The following is a 9,737-nucleotide window of genomic DNA, read 5'->3' as shown; positions in this document are numbered from 1 at the left end:
AGGTCATGGGTATTCAAGTCTTTTAGCAATTAAGAGTGCCTTTTTTAGTTATCTTTAGGGGATTATGAGTTAAGAGTTTTATTTGGGTTTATTTGTTTATGCTAGTAAAGAGGACTGGATTAAAATATTTGATGATTTTGTTTATAAATTATTATATAAGGGGAACCCTTAGCATACAGGAAAAAAAACCAGAAACTCTAGACAAACTTATAACGACCCGTGGGCTAATGATAATAATAATCAGCAATCGGCTTTAATTTAACGCTAATAAGCTTAATAAACAGTAACAATTTTTTACATCGATACAGTTGTTCCCACCAGAGGTTTTGGTGGTTGACCACTTCGTGAAGCCCGTAATGGTGCTGCTATCCCATTGCTAGATGACGGGGATGGCATTCCAGAGCTTAATAAACAGTAACATTTTTTTACATCAATACAGTTGTTCCCACCAGAGTTTTGGTGGTTGACCACTTCGTGAAGCCCATAATGGTGCTGCTATCCCATTGCTAGATGACAGGGATGGCATTCCAGAAGGTGGTATGTGTTCTTGAGCCACGTCACCATCTTTCAAAACAGGATTAGGAGCCTCAGCCGGTGGCATCAGTTGAGGTGTCATGAGCGAGAACAATTGACCAGGCACTGCTGGACTCATGTATGATGGTCTCTGATCTTCTGGTAATTGTAGACAACGGTTTCCTAAATCCCACAAAAGTGTAACACAGACAATACAAAAGCTATGAGATATACACAAACAAATTAAAATTTATGATCAAGAAAGCAATAAATGCGCGGTTAGCCTTGAACTCTAAACAACATTTAACCAATAAACTGAAAAGACAACGTATCAAGATATCATACTAATTAGCGTGTTAAGTTTTGCTCTATAGGCGCAAGATTGTGTAAAAGTTAGTTTCACCAAACTTAAAAAAGTAATGATTTTGATCTAAAAAGCGAAGGGTAACAACTAACAAGATAAATAAACTTACTTCTATATTTGGAAGCAGTAGCTGGATAAGATGTAATAACACCGTCGACTTTAGCTCCATTAACATACGTGTTAATTTCAACATATGGGTCTGAAAAGAAGTCCCATGGCTGTGAAACAAACTCATTGTTATAAAACTGCACATACACGGGGAGCTTGAAAGCATGAAGCTTTGCAACAACAGCAGTTTGATCACCAAGAAAGCCACTGTTTCTAGGATACACAGATTCTTTCCCAATAATTACAGAATTGGCAAATTCACTGATATCCGCAATTGTTGAATTGAGGACATCTCGTATATTCTCAATAACTTCATAAACAAGCTCATGCCTGTTGCTTTTTGCCTTGAACAATTTCAAAACTGCACTATCCGATGACTGAATTAAGATTTTCTTGGCCCTCTGGTTATTTATTCTAGATTTATTCAAAACATCCATTACCGCATCCGTCACACTTAATCCTTGATGAGCAGCTAAGTATGCTGCATTCTGCAAGTTGTAACAAAAATGGTATCACTTTTGTGTAAGTAATAGATGAACGAAATTATGCTGACTCACCTTGACATTGATTAAGACACCAGAAACTGAAGTTGCATTACTGGCAAAGTCCAAAAAGTCGGATAGTCTCATAAAGTTGCCAGCATTCACAAATCTTGGATTTCTTTGTAAAGTGTAGTTTGTATATGGAGTGAACATTCGGGCTAAAACATTAGAAACAAGAAATAAGAAACAAGAAAAACAGGTTACATTAACAACATAAAACTAGGGAGTAGAGCAGTTACGTTTAAAGCTCTGAATCTGGTCCCAAGAAAGACTGAATGTAAATATCCCAGCACTAAGTTGAAGGTCAGGAATGATTGTTTTCAAATTTTTTAAACCCCGACTAGTCGACAGTTGTTATGTCAAGGAGGTCTATTGTACCTAAACAAATAGGTATCCCGTCACTTGTTATTTGAACGGGACAATCAATAATATCCGCACCATCAGAAACAGCTTTTTGGTATGCCAAATCAGTACAGCCCGGGTAGTCACCACTTGCTCGTTCATATGATATAATCACGGGTTTTTCTGGACAAAAAAATAATGTCACTGTTAACAATGTTTATCTTTCAAGAACATAGAAATGGTTATGGTTCACACGCATAATATAGAATCAGTACCTTGTGTTTGGTTTTCGTCCAAGTTCAATAAGAAATCTTTAGGATAACACAAGTAGAAATTAGAATCTAGAAAAGTAATAACAACAAAGCAAGTCAACGACTTACCAAATGCTGCAGATGGAGTTATTGGGTTATCAGAAAGCACACCGTCAACAGCAAACACACCATTGTCAACATACTGGAGGCTCTTGTACCGGGTCATAACTGTAATTATACGCGAGTTGACAATCATTTACAAAATCAGAAGCAAAAACTTCTAGACCCGCTTTATGAGCGTCGGCTACGAAAGAAGTAGCCGGTTGCAAATAGAAATCACCCCCAACAGGCCATATATATGCTTTAGGAACAATAATTCCTTGGGAAAATGTTGTAATCAATTTCAGATTGCTCAAAAGCGATCCATATGTTCGGTTTGTCGTAGGCTCGGTTTCATCCGGTCCAAGAAACCGAAAAGCTAGTTTGGTTGTTTTGGGATTAAATCTTGTCACAATACTTCTTAGAAAATTCACTTCAGGTGATGATATGTATTTAATTCCAAATTTTCTTGAAGCAGCCATCACATAGCTTCTCATGCTCAAATTATGCTGGCGGTAAAACACATCATGCTGGATGTTCAACCACAGTCCCGATGGCTTTAAGCCGGCAATCTCATCAACCGTAAGAATATTCTAGAAATTAGTGATTAAAGCCCAAAACCTGGAATATTCTAGAAATTAGTTTGCTCGTGGCACGCTACCAAAATACTCCACTTGGCTGCGCTACGTGGGCAAATTGGCCGCACTACGCTACCAAAACCCCTTATTTGGCCGCGTAGCATGGCCAAATTAATTTGGACCGGGTTCGGTGCACTCCCAATTTGGTCCGGTTCGTTTCCTTATGGTCCGGTTCTCCGGTTCAGCTTGTTTTCGCTCATTTTTCGCCCTCTTTTCACCACAATTGAAACCCGGAACCTAAAATACAAAACCATGTTAGTAGTATACAAATCTTACAAGAAACCAAACAAAACTAATAAAATATTAAATAAAATTTACACGGGATTTATATATATTAAACTTTATATCATTTACCCATTCCAATCATCTTCTTCGAGTGTAAGTCCTGCATACAACAGAAATCAGGAAAGAAACTCACAACACATTGTAAATCGGTTACAAGCCTACCAACTGAAAGCAAATTACAATTAAAATTGGGTATATATAGAACTCTATCAATTTTTATTTGGTTAGTTAACATGCTTTCACCCATTGCCTTGACCGGTATGTTGTCGACGTTTGGGATCATGACAGGTAAATCAGTGTGATTTTCTAGTAAGTTGAGAGTATGAACTATATGCTCCGTGGATTCGGAGTCTATAATCCACGCATCATGTTGTATTAACTTACCTGCCATTGCCATATTAACTTTAGGTATAGGGTCACCATGTGAGTTTTCCTTGAAATGCTTGAGAGGGGCTTGGTATTGTTCTTCGCTCAACCCTTCAACCATCATGCTTTAGCTTTTGTCGACACAACCCGCTTTTAACTTCCCTTTTTCTCTTTTCACTTTTCCGAGCCACCAATCAGGGTACCCAATTCTTTTAAAACAAGCATCCCGAGCATGACCCGACTTGCCACAATGAGTACACACCTCGCCATCATGACTGCGCTTGGTGTCTTTCAACCCCCCTTTGTACTTCGGTAGAGCAGGCCCGTTATCATGTTTCCCTTGATAGCTCGCATGGAAGGCTACAAATTTAGTTTGTGCTCTTTTTGCAGAAGCGATTACCCTTTGTTATTCGTCCTCGGAAGCGAGACGATACGCCTCTCCTAGTGACGGGTTCGGCTTCATTGACAGCAAATGGGTCCTTATTGTTGTAAACTCGGTGTCGAGTCCCAAAAGAAACTTGTATAATTGTTCCTTCTCTCTGAACTATCTCATCTTCTTGCCCACATTACATGAGCAGTTTCCACAGTTGCATCGCGGTGGCGGTAACACGTTTCGTATTTCATCCCAAATTGAACCCAGTCTTGTATAGTATGTGGAAACCGATGAATCGTCTTGCCGGGTCATCGTGACGGGCTGCTTCAATTCATAGGCACGAGGCGCGCTTTCTTTCCCAAAACGCTCTCTCAAGTCTGATCATATCTCAAGAGAGGTGTTGGCGTATTTCACACTACCTCGAATTTCTTTTTCCATGGCGGTCGTTAACCACCCCTTAATCATAACATCGCATCGCAGCCAAGCCATGTAACTCTTGTTAGTTTGTTCAGGTTTCGGAATAGATCCGTCAACGAACCCCATCTTGTTATTTGCAAATAGGAAGTTCGTTATCTCCTGGCACCAATCGCTATAATTTGTATCATTAAGTGAATCGTTGACTTGCATCTGCCTAGGATAATCGAAAGCATGGGTATAGTATGGTGGAGTTGGATCGATGATGTGGTCATTCTTGTTGCCGCCACCGGTTGGACCATCATCTCCAGCCATCGTGCTTTTGTTTTAGAGCTTTTAGGGTTTATCTGATTTCAAAAACCCCTGCTCTTATATCATAAAGAATATCAGAGAAGGTTTTGTTTTCTTATTCATTGAAAAGAACAAAGAGGAAGGATATAAATACATCAGGTCTCCTAATATGAGTCAAAAACAAACTATGGCTAGGATAGGATAACGATAAAGACAAAAGATAAACATAAAAGAAATAAACAACGAATATTAAAATTATATTTGAATCCAATAGTTTATCTATTAGTTAAAAGCTAGTTTGTGTTTAATTTAGGTTTGGCTCTTAGTAACTTTATATTACTAGCTTTTATCACTCGTATTACGGCGTTGTTTTAAGTTATTCGTTTACAATATTTATATATTTCTTCAAATGTTAATTTTATTTAGAGAAAGTCAATGTTTGCGTCCCTGTGTTCTAGAGCGGATTCACATTGAATCCCTAGAAAAAAATTGAACTGGCTGAATCCCCGTGGTTCAAATAATGAACATGATGAGTCCCTACTGTTAAATTTCCATCCACAGAAAACCTGAAATTACCAATATGCTCTTTTTTAAGTTTCATATGAGTCCATGTGGTTTGTGGTCATGCTCAGTTTTAATCCCTCATTATAAATTTCCATCTAAACTACTATTTTAACAAAACTAATCAAGCCGAACTACTTCTTTAACAAAACTAACCGAAGCAAACTACATTTTTTAACAAGATTAATCGAACCGAACTACTTTTTCAACAAAACTAATCGAACCAAACTACTTTTTTAACAAAACTAATTGAACCGAACTACTTTTTCTAACAAAATTAATCGAGCCGAACTAGTTTTTCAACAAAACTAATTAAACCAAACTACTTATTTAACAAAACTAATCGCGCCAAGCTACTTTTTTAACAAAACTAATCGAACCGAACTACTTTTTCAACGGAACTAATCAAACCGAACTACTTTTTTAACAAAACTAATCAAACTAGTTTTTCAACAAGACTAATCAAACCAAATTACTTATTTAATAATACTAATCGGCCGAACTAGTTTTTTTTAACAAAAAACTAATCAAACTAATTTTGTAACAAAACTAATCGAACCGAATTACTTTTTTAACAAAACTAATCGAACCGAACTAAATTTCCAACAAAGCTAATTGGCCGACAAGTTTTTTTAACAAAACTAATCGGGCCGAACTACTTGTTCAACGAAACTAATGGAATTGAACCACTTTTTTAACAAAACTAATCGGGCCGAATTAGTTTTTTAACAAAAACTAATCGAACCCAAACTAGTTTTTCAACAAAAACTAATCAGGCCAACTATTCCTTTAACAAAATTAATCGGGCCGACTAGTTTTTTAACAAAAAATAATCGAGCCAAATCGAGCCGAACTAGTCTTTTAATGAACTAATTGTAAGGCCCCGATCTCGGGTGCCCTTCTTTCGCTTGGGTTGGATTTACTCATTCATATAATTCGGAAATCAGAGTTAATTAAAACAAATTACGGAATATAAAAGTCATACATTCAAACCATTCATCGAGTACTTGTTTAAAACGAAATAACATAAGTCTTAACATAAATGAAACAACACGTGAATCTTCTTTCTTAATCGATGCCAGTCTTTATCTTTATTCGCCACGTGTCTCCATCAAGCAACCTGCCTCATTCTACTCACCTGCGTGCATACTAAAAGTCAGCTAGCCACACTGAGTGATTTCTAGTTAATTATCATACATTACATACACTTACTTATTAATACGCTTCCGAAGATACGTATTAAATACTTGCCTATTCATCTATTCTTCATACACACACACACACATACATACATACATACATACATACATTCTTTCATAATTCATACCGTCTTACTAATTACTTCTATGCTTACATTACCTTCATATCACTTCTTTATTTTAAAGAGCATTTCGCCCTACATACCTCGGATATTCTAAGGGTCCGGCTCCCTACTTACTGGTATAATGCAAAATATATATAATTCCCTTGTATATTTTATTAGTTTTTGTTTGGTTTTTATTAGAATTTGTATATTACTAACATATTTGAATAATGTAGGTTCCGGAGGTTGATCGTGGTTAAAATGGGCGAAAAACAAGCTAAAACAAGCCAAACCGGTGAACCGGAGCATCAGAATTGAACCGGACCGGTCAGACCGGCCCCCTCCCACTTTGCCGGAGCGCTGCACGGCCAACAATAGCTTCCCCGTCGCGTGGCGCGGTGGGAATCAGAGTCCAAAAACTTCGATTTTTAGCTGTTTTGGGCCTAGAAAACCTATTTAAACACCTCCAAACTTAATCTTAAACATAACCTGGAGACCCTAGACGGCTTGAACGAATTTGGGAGCTCAAGGGAGGATATTTTCGAGGGTTTAAAGGCTACGAATCAGCCGGCAAAGTGCTTATTATTCAAGGACGAAGACTCCGGGTTTTATCGCCATTAATTTTCCGTTCTTAATTATTTTTGCCATGATTTCGTTTATCACTATTTTGTTTTACTTTAAGATGCTAGCCTAAACATTATAGACTGTCTAGGCTTCTAATGAACCTACTTTGACGTTGTGTTTTGATTTGGGATTTATTTATCGTTATAATTTATTATTTAGTAAAAGGTTTAATTATATTAAATTGATGCGTATGGATATTTAGGATTGTTTGATTAATTGTTATTATTCCATAGTTGCCTTGATTGTTGTTTGTCATTATGATAGGTTGCTATTAGGTTATCTACTTTGTGTTTTTGACTACTTTATGATTGATTCGCGATTTGATCATAGGAATAATAATTATTAATTAAATAAACCTAAGTACACTGCTAACCTAAACCTGTAAAGTGCTAGGTTATTGATAGATCTTTATTATTTGATCTTGATAGATTTAGTTCTTCATAAGGAGTCCGTCTAGGTTTGATTATTTAATTATTGTCTATTGAATCAATTAAATATTTTAAGTTGCCTTTGATTTCCGCGCTGTAAGGTAGGATTTCGTATAAATGAACTAAGTCATAAGTAATTAGGTGACCGTAAGGAAACTTGATTTTTAATACTGGTGTGCGTTAAAACTTATTAGAAACCCATAGCTGTCTCTTGAGAAGTGTCAGGGGTCCTGTTTGGTTTTCTCTTAGGTGTCTATTTTACGATCCAAGTCCATACTTAATATTTTCCCGGTAAATTCATAACTGAATTTTAAGGGATTCTAGCCTAGGTAGTTTTCTCATCATCATCATCTTATTTACTCAAACTTGTATTTTTGTTTATTTTACTTATTTTCCTTAATTAGTTTTAATTTAGTATTTTAAACAAAACCCCCCTTTTAACAAATATAAATAAATAGTCGTGTCTGTGGTTGAGTCTAATTAGCTAGTTTACGTAATTTAAAGAGTCTCATGGGTTCGATATCCAGACTTACTTAGCTTTATTAGATTCGGTCGGTTCAATTGCTGGTAAGTAGTTTAGTCGAGTTTTAGAGAGTCTAGAGTATTACTAAGTGTCTAGATTAGCATAATTTAGTTAATAATTATTAGACTACTTTTAGCACATCAAGTTTTTGGCGCCGTTGCTGGGACTATTGGCGATTGCGTTATTAGCTTTGATTAGATTTCTCTGCTACATACGTAGCTTTGATTAGAATTGTCTGCTACATACATACCTCCATTAAAGCCAGAAGCTAGTTCATCATCACCAATCACCATAGATTCTCCACCGAAGTCATCACAACACAGTTCACCGCCGTCGAGTCCCATAACCATTCCCGATATTCAAATGGCCGACAACTGAACCGTTTACCAACAAACCTTCGATGGTTTCACCGGAGACCCCTCGCCCATCATCACCCCTTAATCGATAACCCTAATTCCTGGCAGATTCCCTCTTATGCCATAGCTAATCTCACCTAGAGTAACCTATTCCATGGCCGTGACGATGAAGACGCACCAGCGCACATCAACCATCTTACCCGTGTGCTCAGAACGTTCAACTTGCGAGGTGCTAATGAAGATGTCATTTTCCTCCACATATTTTTGTTTTCACTTACGGGTCATGCCGCCAATTTGCTCGATTCGCAACCTGCTGGAGCATTCACTACTTCGGAGGCGCTGCGTACTGCATTTATCAAGAAATACTTCCTGCCTGCCAAAGCATCTCGTCTTCGTGATCAAATCCACTCTTTCTACATGGAGCCAGATAAGCCGTATATCAAGCTTGGGAGCGTTTCGAGAACTTACTGTCCCATTGTTCACAACATGATCTTACTCCGTAGGCCGTTGTTGATAAGTTTTACAATGGGCTAACATATGAGACTCAGGCTCGTTTCGACACTGCTGCTGGAGGTAATTTAATGGATAGGAAAAATGTAGTTGAGTGTAATGAGTTATTTGAGAGTTTTTCCCAATCCAAGTTTGTTAAAAAGCCACGTAACGGGAATTCAAATCCCGTCACTAGTACACCCTCATCCGTCCGAGGTGTGCACCAGGTCAATCTGGATGCTAGTATGGCTGCTGCCTTAGAGAGACTAACCCGTGAGATTAAAGAACTTAAGGCTAAGGTAGATAAGTATGAGTTGTGTAGAGGGGGGACATGGGCCTTTAGATTGTCCGTTGATGAGTCAGGAGCAGGTAGAGTTCATAGGAGGGCAAAATAGGGTTCCTAATGCGTTTAATGGAAATAATAATTCAAATTGGAACAATTATAAAAATAATAATTATAACTCTAATTGGCGTTCCTCCGGTGCACTCCCTAGTTTCCAATTGAATTTAAATCCTAACCGGGGGCTGGATCAGTCGTTTACTGGGGATTAAAGTAGTCAAGGTGGGAGTAGTGGGCAGGACTTGAGTGGTGGTATTGGTAGGTTAGTAAAGATGATGAAGCAAATACTAGTTAAAGATCAGGAAACTCAGAAAAAATTTGCCGATCATGGTTTGCTGTTAAGGAATCACCGGTCCGCACTCTTAGATCTTCAAAGAACCGTAGGTGATATATCCCGACATTTAGATGAGAGGCCCCAGGTCAGTTTTCGGGTTCCACTCAGCAAAATCCGGCGGCTCAGTTAAATGCCATTTCTACTCGTAGTGGTAGGGTTTTAGGTCAGGAGAGAGAGATTGCGGTAGAGGAGA

The 9,737-nt window shown here is 37.7% G+C and overlaps 1 pseudogene; it reads right to left on the bottom strand.

The window, feature by feature from the left end:
• Nucleotides 1-294: 294 nt before the first annotated feature.
• LOC143544656 (glycerophosphodiester phosphodiesterase GDPDL3-like) lies at nucleotides 295-4,610 on the bottom strand (annotated as a pseudogene).
• Nucleotides 4,611-9,737: the final 5,127 nt, after the last annotated feature.

Source organism: Bidens hawaiensis, unplaced genomic scaffold (assembly GCF_021521415.1).
Source record: "Bidens hawaiensis isolate Kalapana, Puna unplaced genomic scaffold, B.hawaiensis_p1.1 tig00013659_1, whole genome shotgun sequence".
In the NCBI taxonomy this organism is placed as follows: domain Eukaryota; kingdom Viridiplantae; phylum Streptophyta; class Magnoliopsida; order Asterales; family Asteraceae; genus Bidens; species Bidens hawaiensis.
Note: the sequence above shows the minus strand (reverse complement) of the source record. Positions and strands in the feature narration are given on the sequence as shown.